The sequence below is a fragment of the Narcine bancroftii genome, chromosome 1 (genome assembly GCF_036971445.1).
Source record: "Narcine bancroftii isolate sNarBan1 chromosome 1, sNarBan1.hap1, whole genome shotgun sequence".
Classification (NCBI taxonomy): domain Eukaryota; kingdom Metazoa; phylum Chordata; class Chondrichthyes; order Torpediniformes; family Narcinidae; genus Narcine; species Narcine bancroftii.
In genome coordinates, this window is record NC_091469.1 from 317,968,631 (window position 1) to 317,983,788 (window position 15,158).

Below are 15,158 nucleotides of genomic sequence, written 5' to 3' on the forward strand. Positions count from 1 at the left end.
GATTTCCACAAATGAGGTACCACCATTAGTCACCTCAATGTCTCGCTGATGAAACTTTCCCCATCAGGTTTCTCTAGATGGTAACCTCTTTCTTTCAGGCTAGCACAGAGTTCCTTTCTGTTCCACTTATTCCAAGAGAAACATCAGACAGATAGCACTTCCAGCCATCCGCCACTCTGGAACTTTCTGTTTCCAACCAGCTTTTCCTGGCTTATTTCAGCCATGACTGTTCAGTCTCTTTCAGTGTCACACACACACACACACACACACACACACACACACACACACACACACACACACACACACACACACACACACACACACACACACACACACACACACATACACACAGACTCACACACTGACTGAAAGAGCTTGTTGAACTTGTCTTCTCTCTCTCCCTCTCCAACTGCCAATTCCCAGAAAGCCCATGTGACTCTCTCACTTGCAAGAACCCCCACCTTCTTCAGCAAACAACAGGAGTTCTCTTCTCTTAGTGAAGCTGTTGTCTTAGATAAACAAAACCCAGGAGTGACCTTTCTGTGAGCACACTGTAGGTACTTTTTAGCAGCCAGTTTGTCTCCTCCAAACAATGGTCTATTCATTTCATGACATCATTTCAATTAGTACCTACTTGTGAGAATGTGCATCACATTCTCCAGAGATACCTGCAATGTTACTGAATATGAATTCTTCAGTCTTACAAATAAGATCTGTTTTAAAATGTGTGTATGCATGTAACCTACTCTAATTTTACCAAATTCTCCCAAATATATATACTCCATTGCATCTTGCTGAGCTTTTTAGCCAGCCATAGAATGGCTGCCTCTGCCACCACAGCCCTTGGGTCTTCAGATGAACACGTGGATAGCAAGAGCCTAATATCTGGCATTCGCTCTCAAAAGAGCTGCTCGAGTAACAAATTGGGCCTTTTACCAGCTGCCAGGATCAGAATTTCATCCATTAGTTCTGAAGGGGCGCAGTCTCCCAACCCATCGAAATGTAATAGTTTGGCTGCCCTTTCCCTAAGGGACATACCATATACACATAATAAGAGTGCTTTTAAAGTGTCATACTTGCTGGTATGTGGTAGATGCCATAGGAACTCACTGATCCTCTTTGAGACAGCCTGGCCAGGGCACTGACTAGATGATAATAACAAGTGGTGTGCAACTCGACTTTGTGAAGGTGAAATGGTGCTTCAGCCTGTTGGAACCACAGTTCAGGCTCAGCTGTCCAGAAAGTTGGCAGCTTCACAGCAATGGCTGCAGAGTCCATGTTTATCCAAAAATACGTTTTTGGACTCGTTGGGGTGACCATTTGTGGCCACTGGAATTGCAGTGGACACAACGAAATAACCACACAAGGTGTTTCTAGAGTGAATCAGATGGGCAACCTTTTAAAAGCCAGAACCATGCACTCGACCTGCGCTGATGTAAGCGCGCACTGACATCACGTGGATGGTTCGATACAACTCCCAGGAGGCAGCGCCACCATAGCGCCACTACAGCTTCCTTTCCCAGGTAGTGGATGCTGTGAGTGAGGAAACAGGTTTGGTAGGTGTCAGACTCGAAGACTGGACACACACTTTTGATGGCGAAGGATTTTATTTACAGGAAGCAAGTTGGCATGTGTACAAAATGATATCAGATACAGTACACACTCACACATTACAGTGGTTTACCACAAATGTTAAGCTGGTGAGAATGACAGCTGCAACACAACAACAGGAAGAGAACATAGAAAAAAAAGAGAAAAAGAAAGAAGAGAGTAAAAAGAAAACAAGGAAACAACAGATGACCAACCCAGAGGAAGAAGAAGAAGAAGAACATAGAGAAATGGAAGAAGAAGGGAAAGGCAAGACAATGGATATATTTTTTTTAAAGAATATATGGAATCAGTAAAAGAATGGCAATTACAAGAATTTAGTGAAATAAAAAGAAGAATTAAAAGTGCAGAAGAAAAAATGAATAGATTAGAGATGGTCATGTCAGATATAGGAAAAAGAGTGGACAAGGTGGAAGAACGAGAAACAGCCGTAGAAATGGAAGTAGAGGACTTAAAAAAGAAATTAGAAGAATCTAATAAAAAAGTTAGAGACACAAGAGCTGTTAGCTCAGAAGATAGATATAATGGAAAATTATAATAGAAGAAATAATATAAAGATAGTAGGCCTTAAGGAAGATGAAGAAGGCAAGAATATGAGAGAATTTATAAAAGATTGGATCCCCAGGGTCCTAGGAAGACCAGAATTACAGGAAGAAATGGAAATAGAAAGGGCACATAGAACATTAGCCCCGAAACCACAGCCACAACAAAAAGCAAGATCCATTTTAGTAAAATTCTTAAGATATACAACAAGAAAAAATATATTGGAGAAAGCAATGAAGAAAATAAGAGAAGACAAAAAGCCACTGGAATACAAAGGTCAAAAATTTTTTTTCTATCCAGACATAAGTTTTGAACTCCTGAAGAAGAGAAAGCAGTTTAATACAGCAAAAGCGATCCTATGGAAAAAAGGATATAAATTTATGCTAAAGTACCCAGCGGACCTTAAAATAGTTATTCCAGGGCAGCAAAACAGACTATTCTCGGATCCGGAGGAAGCACAAAAATTTGCAGAACAACTACAAAACAGGCAGAGAGATGAAGACATGTAACGAGAGTAAAAAATGACCACGAACTATATGTATGTATGAATATGGGTATATATATATATATATATATATATATATATAGATGTGTGTATGTATATATGTGTGTACATGAGTGTATCCGTATTTAAAGGAAAATATATAGAGTATAGATAAGAATTAATAAGGGAATGAAAGGGAAGAGAGGAAGTAAGGACGGAATTAAGAGAGTGACCTTTGTTATATATGAAAATTGAAATCTTTTCTGGGGGGCTGGGTGGGAGGAGTTACGGTCACTGCAAAATCAGTTGACGCTTGCGAGTGAATTCGCAAATCCAAATGGAGAGGGGAGATGTGGTTGTCCGACAAGGGATAAAGGGCAACTCAGGAAGGGGAGGGGATAGTGGGGTTAAAGAAATTTTGGATAGTAGAATAAGGGAAATGTTTGATGTTTTAGAAATGTTGTCTTATAAAGTGTTCAAAACAAGAAATCAGAAATGGATAAGAAGGAAAGGTGATGATGAGGAAATGGAAAGGAAACATAAACAAAGTATGAAATGGCTATGTTGAACTATATGATTTTAAATATTAATGGAATACATAACCAAATCAAAAGGAAGAAACTGCTAAATTTACTGAAAAAAGAAAAAATTGATATAGCATTTGTGCAAGAAACACATTTAACTGAAATGGAGCACAAGAAATTAAAGAGAGATTGGGTAGGACATGTAACAGCAGCGTCATATAATTCAAAAGCTAGAGGAGTAGCTACATTAATCAGTAAAAATGTACCAATTAAAATAGAAGAGTAAATAATAGATCCAGCAGGGAGATATGTAATGATGAAATGTCAGATATATTCGGAGTTTTGGAATTTACTCAATGTATATTCACCTAACGAAGAAGATCAAAAATTTATGCAAGATATTTTTTTGAAGATAGCAGATACACAAGGGAACATACTAATAGGAGGGGATTTCAACCTTAATTTGGATTCAAACATGGATAAAACTGGGAAAAAAATTAACAGAAAGAACAAAGTAACCAAATTTATAATTAAATCGATGCAAGAAATGCAACTTTTGGATATATGGAGGTAACAACACCCAAAGGAAAAGGAATATTCATATTATTCGGGTAGACATAAAACATACTCAAGAATAGACCTATTCCTGTTATCAGCTCGTATGCAAGACAGAGTAAGAAAAACAGAATATAAAGCTAGAATATTATCGGACCACTCACCCCTGATATTGACAATAGAGTTAGAGGACATCGCTCCAAGAATGTATAGATGGAGATTAAACTCCATGCTACTTAAAAGGCAGGATTTTAGAGAATTCATTGAATGACAAATTAAAATGTACTTTGAAATAAATACGGAATCAGTGAAAGAAAAGTTTATACTATGGGACGCAATGAAAGCATTCATCAGAGGGAAAATAAAAAGTTATGTAACCAAGATGAAGAAGGACTACAATCAGGAAACAGAGCAGTTGGAAAGGGAAATAGTAAATATAGAAAAATAATTAGCAATGAAGGAAGACACATCTAAAAGAAGAGAATTGGCAGATAAAAAATAAAATATGAAACACTACAAACATATAAGGTGGAGAAGAACATAATGAAGACAAAACAGAAATATTATGAACTAGGAGAAAAAATGCACAAAATTCTAGCATGGCAGCTTAAGACAGAACAAACTAAGAGAATGGTATTGGCATCAAGGAAAAAAGACAAACAAATTACATATAATCCAACGGAGATTAATGAAAAATTCTGAGAATTCTACGAACAATTATACCAAACTGAAAACGAATGGAAAGAAGACAAAATAGATGAATTTTTAACTAAAATTGAAGTACCAAAATTACTAATAGAGGAACAAAATAAATTAACAGAACCATTTGAAATAGTAGAAATACAAGAGATAATAAAAAAAACTACCAAATAATAAAACGCAAGGAGAGGATGGATTCCCAATAGAATTCTATAAAACATTTAAAGATTTATTAATTCCTCCCCTCCTGGAAGTAATCAACCAGATTGATAAAACACAAAGCTTACCAGATTCATGCAAAACAGCAATAATTACAGTAATACCAACGACAGGGAAAGATCCATTCGCACCAGCGTCATATAGACCAATATCTTTACTTAACACAGATTATAAGATAATAGCTAAACTATTAGCAAACAGATTAGCCGACTATGTACCAAAAATAGTAAATCTAGACCAAACTGGATTTATTAAAAAAAGACGAACAACAGACAATATTTGTAAATTTATTAACTTAATTCATGCAGTAGAAGGGAATAAAGCTCCAACAGTAGCAGTTGCTTTAGACGCAGAGAAGGCCTTTGACAGAATAGAATGGAATTATTTATTCAAAGTATTACAAAAATTCAGTTTACCATAGAAGTATATTAATTGGATTAAAGCATTATATAAGGGGCCATTGGCGAAAGTGACAGTAAATGGATATATATCAAAGCAATTTAACTTAAGCAGATCAACAAGGCAGGGTTCGCGTTAGCTATAGAACCACTAGCAGAATTGATAAGAACAGAAAATAAAATAAAAGGGATAAAAATAAAAGACAAGGAATATAAAATCAGTTTATTTGCAGATGACATTATAGTATACTTAACAGAACCAGAAATATCAATAAAAGAATTACATAAGAAATTGAAGGAATATGGAGAAGTGTCGGGTTACAAGATTAACGCAAATAAAAGTGAAGCAATGCCAATGAATAATGCGGATTTCTCAAAATTTAAGAAAGAATCACCATTCAGATGGCAAATGCAAGCAATATGATACCTAGGTATACAAATAAATAAAAACCTCGGCCACCTATATAAACTCAATTATTATCCACTAATGAAAAAATTACAGGACGACTTAGAGCATTGGAAAGACTTACCACTAACACTAATAGGAAGGATAAACTGTATTAAAATGAACATTTTCCCAAGGATACAATACCTATTTCAGGCATTGCCAATACACTAGACAGAGAAATTCTTCAAGGAGTAAAAGAAAATAATAAGGAATTTTTTATGGAAAGGGGGGAAACCGAGGATAGCACTAGATAAATTAACAGAATGGTATAAACAAGGAGGCTTACAACTGCCAAACTTTAAAAAATATTATAGAGCCGCACAATTAAGATACCTATCAGATTTTTATCAAACAAGGGAAAAGCCAGATTGGACTAGATTAGAACTAGATAAAATAGGGGAGAAGATACCTGAACATATATTATATAAATCGGATGAAAAATTGGTACAACGTAGGAATTCTCCAGTATTACATCATCTGCTCAATATTTGGAAGAAGATTCATGTAAAAAGGAATAAAACAAATTACCAATTACCAAAACTAATACTGACGCAAAATCAGCTAATCCCTTTTACAATAGATAACCTTTCCTTTAGAGAATGGGAGAAAAAAGGGATCAAAAGAATAGAAAATTGCTTTTCAGGAAATAAATTACTATCCTTTGAACAAATGAAGGATAAATATAATATAACTCAAGATACAGTGTTGGCATACTACCAACTGAAATCCTATTTGAAGGACAAATTGGGAAGCAGTCTGAGGTTACCAGAGGGAAGTAATTTTGAATATGTGATTACAGACACAATGATAATCAAAAAATTTATAACAAATATGTATATTAAACTGCAAGAAAAGGAGAATGAGGAAACAAATGGTAAAACTAAACAAAAATGGGAACAAGATTTAAACATAAAAATAAAGAAGGAAACATGGGAGAGGTTATGCTCTGGAACGATGAGAAATACAATAAACACGAGGTTACGTATGATACAATATAATTGGATACACAGGCTATACATTACACCTCAAAAGTTAAATAAATGGGACCCAACAGTATCTGACAGATGTTTTCATTTTAAAAAGGAAATGGGAACAACAATTCATGCAATCTGAACGTGCGAGAAAGTGAAAAAATTTTGGGAAGATCTAAACCAGATATTAAATAAAATTACAGAAAGCAATATACCAAAAAACCCAGAAACCTTCTTCCTAAGTAACATAAAAACAAAGAATTTGGACTTGATTTGGATGGTGCACAAAAAAGATTTGTTAGGATAGCCCTAGCTGTAGCATAAAAATGTATTATGTCAGCCTGGAAATTAGAAGATAACTTGAGAATACAACAATGGTATATAGAAATGAATAAATGTATTCCATTAGAAAAAATAACATATAGTTTAAGAAATAATATTGAAATATTTGAACAAATATGGGAGCCATACATGAAACACAATAGAGAAAACCTTCCGGGGACATCTACCACCTAAAATGACAGAAGGAGAAGGAAATGGAAAGAATTGACTCAGTGGAATTTCTTGTTTATTTTTATTGAGTGACAACATTGTTTGACTGGTTTAATGTATCTTAGATTCTGTACTTTAAATGAATGGGAGGGGAGGTAGGGAGGGTGGGATGGGAAGAGGGAGGGGGGAGAAAACGACACTGTATATATTTGAAAAGAAAAATGTATGTATCTTGATCAATGTGGTTTATAGTGTGAAAAATAAAAAAAATTAAAAAAATGTTAAGCTGGAAAGGGTACAGAAAATATTCTCCAGAATATTTCCTGGATTTGGGGGGGAGGGAGTGATCTTCATTTACACGTAACAATGAAGATTTTGGTTCCTGAACACTTTTGGGTGTATTTTATAGATTTTGGGAAGCTGATCATGAAATCACATTAATTTTATTTTTCTACCATGTACCTTTTTTTAGATATAATTATTTTTGTGATTTCCTGTCATGTTTCAAGCATACAAAACCATGAAGTTCATCATGTCATTGAAAATTCATTTTCTGCATTCGCACTCGGACTCCTTCCCTACTGATCTTGGTGCAGTCAGTGACGGATGCGGTGAAAGGTTTCATCAGGACATTACGACCATGGGAAAGTGGTATCAGGGCAACTGGAATCTATGAGTGCTGGCCGACTATTGTTAGACACTGACATGAGAGTCATCAGATGCCAAGTACAAACGAAAATTAGCAGCAAAACATTTTTAGGTGAGTTAAACTAACACTTCATTATGTGATTAAACATGCTAAGTTCCATAAAAGTTAATTTAACGTTTCTCCATCTTCCTACATGATACGGAAAATCTGAAATTATCTTTGTGATCAACTTGAAGTTGTCGATCATAATCCACAATTTATTTTTCAGGACCAAACCTTTTGAAAAAAAAAATGTTGTCCAGTGTAATTAATGAGAGGCTTTATTTAAGGAGGGGCTTTTCATCCTGGAGCACAGGAGGATAAGGGCAGTGGACCCAAGAGCAGCTTATAAAATCATGAGAGGTATAGATAAGATTTATAACCATAATCTTTTCCCCAGCGAAGGTGAATCTATAACTGCAGGACAAGGATTTAAGGTGGAGGATAAGATTTAGAAGGGATCTTCTTCACACAAAGAGGATGGTGGGTATATGAAATGAGCTGCCAGAAGAGTGGGGATCATAGTTACATTCAAAAGTCATTTAGACAGTGTGACAGGTATATAGAAGAGTTTGGGAAAGGTTTGTTAGAGCAGGTCACACACACACACACACACACACAATTTAAAACACAGAATTTTTGCAGGAATTTTGCAGAGGGCTCACAGACTCAGGATGGACTGTCATTTGCAAAAGGCAACAATGTAGTAACATACAGCAGCAGCTTTGTCTGAGAAACAGTTTGCTGTCTGGAAGAGCAGGTGATCTTTGCAGGCAGAGGCAGAACAGCTTTGCTCTCAGAGTGGGAGGGAGTGAGAGAGGAGAGACACAGACTTTGGTTCCAGAGGGACAAGTTGGCAAGCTTTGGAAGACGGCCTGGTCAAAGGAGAGGACTGGCTGCCTGGTGTTCCCCTTTGAATAGGAGGAACAGAAAGTAACTCTGTGATGACCTGAAAGAAAGAGGTTATCATTTGGAGAACCCTGAAGGGATAAGTTTCATCAGTAGACACTGGAGTGGCTGATTAAAAAATGAATCAGTTGTGGCTGTCCTGGAATGAGAAAACTCTCTCTCTGAGAACCAACAAGAACCCTCCTGAGTGGTAACCATCTACCTGTTAAGCACTAAAGCCTGGTGAAATGTATTAATGTTCCCCCAAGCTTTCAGTTCCATTTGTTAGAGCAGGTTACACCCAAACACCTCTATATACTCTGTCACAACAGATAAGACGGTTTAGAGGGATCTGGGGTGAACACAAGCGAATAGGAGTAGACTGGTCACCATGGGCAAGCTGAAGGGCCTGTTCCCGTGCTGTGGAACTCAAAGATCATTGCTAATCTAGAATTAAGGGCTAAATGTGGAACAGCATCTCACATGGGTGGCTCTGTTACATCCAGCTGAGAAAGCAGATGTGATGTCTCACTTGAAGCAACAATGTTCTTTGCTGCCTGACGTTTAGTCTGGGCTCTGTGCACTTTCCCCTCCAAGCTTTCAGTTCCATGGTATTTTGCTCCTGTAGGCATATTGGCAAGAGGTAAAGAGAAGGGCTCTACTTGTTTGCTGTAGTTCCTCATGTGGCTCGACAGTGATTCTCCAACACAAGTTTAATCAGAACTAAAGTTCTTTGAAAATAACTCCTACACAACATAGTATAACTCATACAATGTGGGGCTGCTGAATTATTTCTTGGAATGGAACTGAAGTAAAATTCCTGGGTATGATAACAGGCAGGCAAAATCTGAGAAAAACTGAATCATAGTCTGGAGGTGTTCATTCATGTAAGGCACCTTCGCTTTCAGTAGAATAGCAAGGCTGCTTTTGAACAGAGAAAGCAAGACTTCAGTGACTGACTTAAGTTGCCAGTGTCTATCTTGGGAACTGTAAGGGGGTGTGGTTTGCAGTTAGCTGTGACCATTGTACTGTATAAATGGCTTCAAAGCTTGCTGTCAGATCCTAGTGGCTATTGCAGGGGTATGTAGTGAGTACAACCTTCTATCTCACCCACTGATGCCAGCAAATCTATTTATAAGATAAGAGAAGCAAAGGTTTAATTAGTCTTGATTTTTTTCTAATGAACTGAAAGGATTTTTTGTTCTTTTGCAGTTTGTGTGAAGATTTGTTTGGGGAGAGGATTGGGTGAAGATATTGAAATAAATGCATTGAATCTAGTGAGTACTCTAATCCTGTTGTGTAATTAGCTTGACTGAAGTTATTATGTGGCAGATTCTATATGATGTTTGTTTCAAAGCGATCTGGTATTAGTGATAAACTTGATCACACAATTCAATTGAGAAACTCTATGGCTCTACATTTGTCTGTGTTGTTTGATTCCTTTCCATACTCAGTTCTGCATGACTTGGGTTCTAACTGAAATTTAAAGTATTTTTGTTTGCATTTCCATCTGGCAAGCCATGTAACGGCTCGGTGGCCTTGGTGTCGAGCCAAACAGGTAAGAAATATTAATATATTAATATAAGTGCTCCCTGCTTTTGGGTCTTTGGAATGTTTTTGCTGCTTTGCTCATTGTTCTTGCACTTCAGGCTATTAAATATTCTTGATTTGATGTACCTGCTGGTGGATCAGATTACCACGTGAATTTGCTTTAAAACTCAGGTTGCTGGAGGCTTCTTTTTAATGACTCGATTTACTAAATTTGTAAAAATGCTTGCTTCACTTGGGAACGATCTGTGGAATAAATTGAGAGAAGCTTCGATTTAGTAAGATGATGCATTCCCTTGAATGGTAGTCAGCAGACAGTTCTGGAGGAAGGCAGAGGAATGAATAGTATGAGTTCAGATTTTGCAGCAAAATAAATGTCTAAAGTTGCTCCACCAAATGGTGTGAGTAAAGGAATTAAACAGCATTAGCAAATGGACACCATTGGCGAATCGGCTTAGAAACATTAATTCTGTGGATAAAGTAAACCTGTACAGCAATTCAAAGTCATTAATTGGCAGCTCATTACTCATTAGTGGATTACAAACTTTAACATGAACTTTCCACACATGAATTCAATACAACACGGCTCCAAACAGGAGTAGGTATTGATTATAAAAAGCCGGGAATCTAAATCTCATGAAATGACGGATTTAAAAATATCATAAATATTTAAGAATCATTCATCATATTTTATGAGAAAGAACACGCTTAATTTTTTTTGCTATAAGCAAATTATATATATAATTCAGGAAATTACAGTACTTAAATACACTTTCTTATTGTTGTTATTCGAAATATTAAATGCAACAGTTAAAAAGAGAACTGAAAATGGAGTTCCATTAAAGAAAAACAAGATCATATAATTTTATTAGCAATATCTTGCACAAAGCCAGAAGATGACATTAATCCTAAAACCAAGAATATTTTGTTAATCTCATAGCTTGATTAACGTTGTCCAAACTTCCTGACCATTCAAGACGAAAGCCATCATTTTCCACTCACAAACCTTTGATAACCCAAACCCTAATCCAGGGTCAAGATGTTCAAGTGTTCCATCAATGTTATTTGAACCCTAGATACCCTTAACCTTAATCCAAGGTCCAGACGTTCAAGTGTTCCATCAATGTCCTTTGAACTTTAGATAAGGTGAACTCTAATCTGGGGTCCAGATGTTCCAGTGTTCCATCAATGATCTTTGAACCCAAGATAACCTGAACCCTAATCTGGGGTCCAGATGTTCGTGTTTTATTAGTGCCCTTTGAACCCGAGATACCCTTAACCCTAATCCAGAGTCCAGAAGTTCAAATGTTCCATCAGTGTCCTTTGAATTCTAGATAACCTGAACCCTAATTTGGGGTCCAGATGTTCAAGTGTTCCATCAATGTCCTTTGAATGAAAGATAATCCAAACCCTAATCCAGGGTCTAAGGGTTCAAGAGTTCCATCAATGTCCTTTGAACCCTAGATAACCCGAACCCTAAACCGGGTTCCAGATGTTCAAGTGTTCCATCAGTCCCCTTTTAACCCTAGATACCCTTAACCACAATCCAGGGTCCAGAAGTTCAAGTGTTCCATCAGTGTCCTTTGAACCCTAGATAAACCTAACCCTAATCCAGGGTCCAGATGTTCAAGTGTTCCATCAATGTCCTTTGAACCCTAGATAACCCGAACCCTAATCCATGATCCAGATGTTCAAGTGTTCCATCAATGTCCTTTGAATGCTATATAACCTGAACCCTAATCCAGGATCCATATGTTCAAGTGTTCCATCAATGTCCTTTGAACCCAAGATAACCTGAACCCTAATAGGATCCAGATGTTCAAGTATTCCATCAATGTTCTTTGAACTCGAGATAACCCAACCATAATCTGGGGTCCAGACGTTCAAGTGTTCCATCAATGACCTTTGAACTCTAGATAACCTGAACCCTAATCCGGGATCCAGATGTTCAAGTGTTCCATCAGTGTCCTTTGAACCCTAGGTAAACCTAACCTTAATCTGGGTTCCAGATGTTCAAGTGTTCCATCAATGACCTTTGAACTCTAGATAACCTGAACCCTAATCCGGCATCCAGATGTTCAAATGTTCCATAAGTGCCTTTTGAACCCTAGATACCCTTAACCCTAATCCAGGGTCCAGACATTCAAGTGTTCCATCAGTGTCCTTTGAACCCTAGGTAAACCTAACCTTAATCTGGGTTCCAGATGTTCAAGTGTTCCATCAATGTCCTTTGAACTCTAGATAACCCAACCCTAATCTGGGGTCCAGATGTTCAAGTGTTCCATCAATGTGCCCTGAGGATGGGAATCACCTTTTATTGTGTCCAGAGACCCGACTGTGATTGTCTTTTACCTTTGCATTGAAATGTTCAATCAGCCTGCCATGATATGCACATCTCATAAATGAATCAATGAAATGATTAAAATGTACCATCAGGAATTCTCCTGATGATGTGAGTGGTTTCACAATTTATCTGCATGTAACTGAAGGGACTCCGGTTCTCTCTTGTATCAATTTCTTCATCTGGATGTAAACAAAGAGGACATTATCTTTGGAAATGTGCCAATTTGGAAGACAAACACTCAACTTTCCTCTGCATTCGATAGCAGAGAATGTACAAGAATTCCTTGCATTGCTACTGTACAAAACTGTTCCCTGTGATGTAGTTCCTTGATTAGTTTGTTAGCATGTTATGTTTCCCCATAGTAAGCACACGGATTGACTTTGAATGGACGATGCAAACAAGGAGCAGGGATGCAATTTGGTGTCTACTCTGTGCATAGTTTTACTGTACACCTGGTCAATGAATGTGGAGTTTTGTCCTTTCAGCTTTGTTTGAATCAGATAGGAGAGGTCTAGGTGTTGGGATGTTATGGTAAAGCTGTATAAGAAATTGGTGAGGCCAAATTTGGAGTATTGTGTGCAGTTTTCATAAGATCCACCCTGAGCTAAACTGTTCTCTCATCTCACTCCAAGTTCTATCAATCTCCCTAATGAAAACCACCCCCCCCCCCCACCAATGATTGGGCCTCCACAACTTTGAGTGTCGCAACGAATTCCACAAATTCATGACCCTCTGACTAAATAAATCTCTCCTCATCTCTGTTTTAAATGGGCACCTTCTAATTCTAAGACTTTGCCCTCTTGTCCCGGATTTACTCACCAAGGGAAACGTCTTATTCATATCTATTCTGACTAATCTTTTCAGCATTTGAAATGTCTCTAGGAGATCCCCTCTCATTCTTTTAGACTCTGATTAATTCAGTCCAAGAGCCACTAAATATTCCACATATGTTAGCCTTGCATTCCATGAATCATTCTGGCAAATCTTCTCTGTACTTTCTCCAAGATCATTACAACCCTTCCAAAATAAGGGGCCCAAAACTGCACACAGTACTTCAAACGAGGTCTCACCAGTGCCCCATAGAGCCTCAACAACACCTCTTTATTTACTCTTATACACTATTCCCCTTGAAATGAATGTCCACATAGCATGGTCACCTAACTTCAGGAAATATATCAATAAGATAGAGTGCAGAGAAGATTTACTAGGATGTTGCCCAGACTTCAGGAACTGAGATACAGGGAAAGGTTAAAGAGGTTAGGACTTTATTCCCTGGAGAGTAGAAGAACAAGGTGGGGGGGAGGGGGGGAAATTTGATATTTAAATTATGAGAGGATGGACAGAGTAAATGCAGATAGGCTTTTTCCACTGAGGGTGGGTGAGGTACAAACCAGAGGACATGGGTTAAATGTAAAAGGGGAAAAAGTTTAAGGGAACATGAGGGGGAAACTTCACACAGAGAGTGGTGGGGGTGCTGAACGAGCTCCTGGCTGAAGTGGCAAATGTGGCCTCAGTTTTAACATTTAAGAAGAACTTGGACTGCTACATGGATGGGAGAGGGATGGAGGTCTGTGAGTTGGGTGCAGGTCAGTGGGACTAGGCTAAAAAAATGGTTCGGCACAGACAAGAAGAGCCAAAGGGGCCAGTTTCAGGATAGTAATGTTCTATGGTCCTTGGGTTCCAAATAATCAGGCCACCTCTATTCCCAAGAGTAAAAACTAATAGCTAGCATTCAAGGAGCCAAATCAAAGTAACAGACTCTGAAACTTGGCAGCTAATATCACAGAAACATCTCCTCTTTTGTATTCATCTGGAGAAGTTTCCAATCCTCTTTTGGGTTCTTTTCTATTCTTTTTGCTTCAGATTAATTTGATCCTTGTACTTGGAGAAAGGCCTCTGCCTTTCCTTCAGAAGTGTTTGGGAAGTACAGTACAACTCCGATTATCCGGAATTGGATTCTCCGGAATCCTCATTTATCCAACATTTTTAATAAATTTATTAAGGGAGTGGAATTCCCCGTGCAATTTTGGAATCCATGAATTGAAGCAGTGCTCAAAGTCAGGGGCCCATGCTGAACCTGAAGAAAGCATGAGTGAGCTCACAAATGGAGTACAGTACAACTCCGATTCTCCAAAATCGGATTCTCCAAAATCTTCGTTTATCCAAAATGTTAAAAAAAATTTTTGTATAAATGATGATATCCAAAACAAATCAGAAATCCTCATTTATCTGAAAATTTTTTGGGAGTTGAACTGACCTCACAGGTTGAAAATAATTTCACTCAAAATGAAATTAGAATGACGATTGTCCTGGTTTCAGGTAACTCCCTCCCCTCTCTCTTTCCATTTCTTCTTTACCTTCCCCTATTGACTTTTCTCTCCAACTCTCCCTCTCAAACTCGTTCCACTGTCTCCCAGCTGCAAATGGTCAGAAGAATCTCTTGTCCTGACGTCATCAAGGAGAGCGGCCTCCCAAGCAGGACTGAGACCTCGGGCTCAGTGGCATTCCCTCCCTCCCCTGTCACCGGAACTCCCGACGCCAACTCCGAACCCTCCCCTTGGCCTACTACTGCACATACACACTGGACTACCCAGTGTGCATGTGCGGTAGGCCAAGGGGAGGATTCGGAGTCAGGACTTGGACATCTGGATTTCTGGTGACTGGGGAAACAGGAGCCTGCTGACTTGCCAGTACGTGTTCTACCGGTGTGGGAAGAATCCATGAGGGTTAGTGGCAGTGGTGGAGATGT

At 38.1% G+C, this 15,158-nt stretch overlaps 1 protein-coding gene across 1 annotated transcript in view; it reads left to right on the top strand.

The window, feature by feature from the left end:
* The first annotated feature begins 9,727 nt into the window (after positions 1-9,727).
* LOC138747471 (collagen alpha-6(VI) chain-like) overlaps positions 9,728-15,158 on the top strand; it is a 235,556-nt gene continuing 230,125 nt past the window's right edge. The window contains exon 1 of the mRNA XM_069906720.1: positions 9,728-9,794. The gene's annotated coding sequence lies outside the window, so the exon portion shown is untranslated. The remainder of the gene's footprint in view (positions 9,795-15,158) is intronic.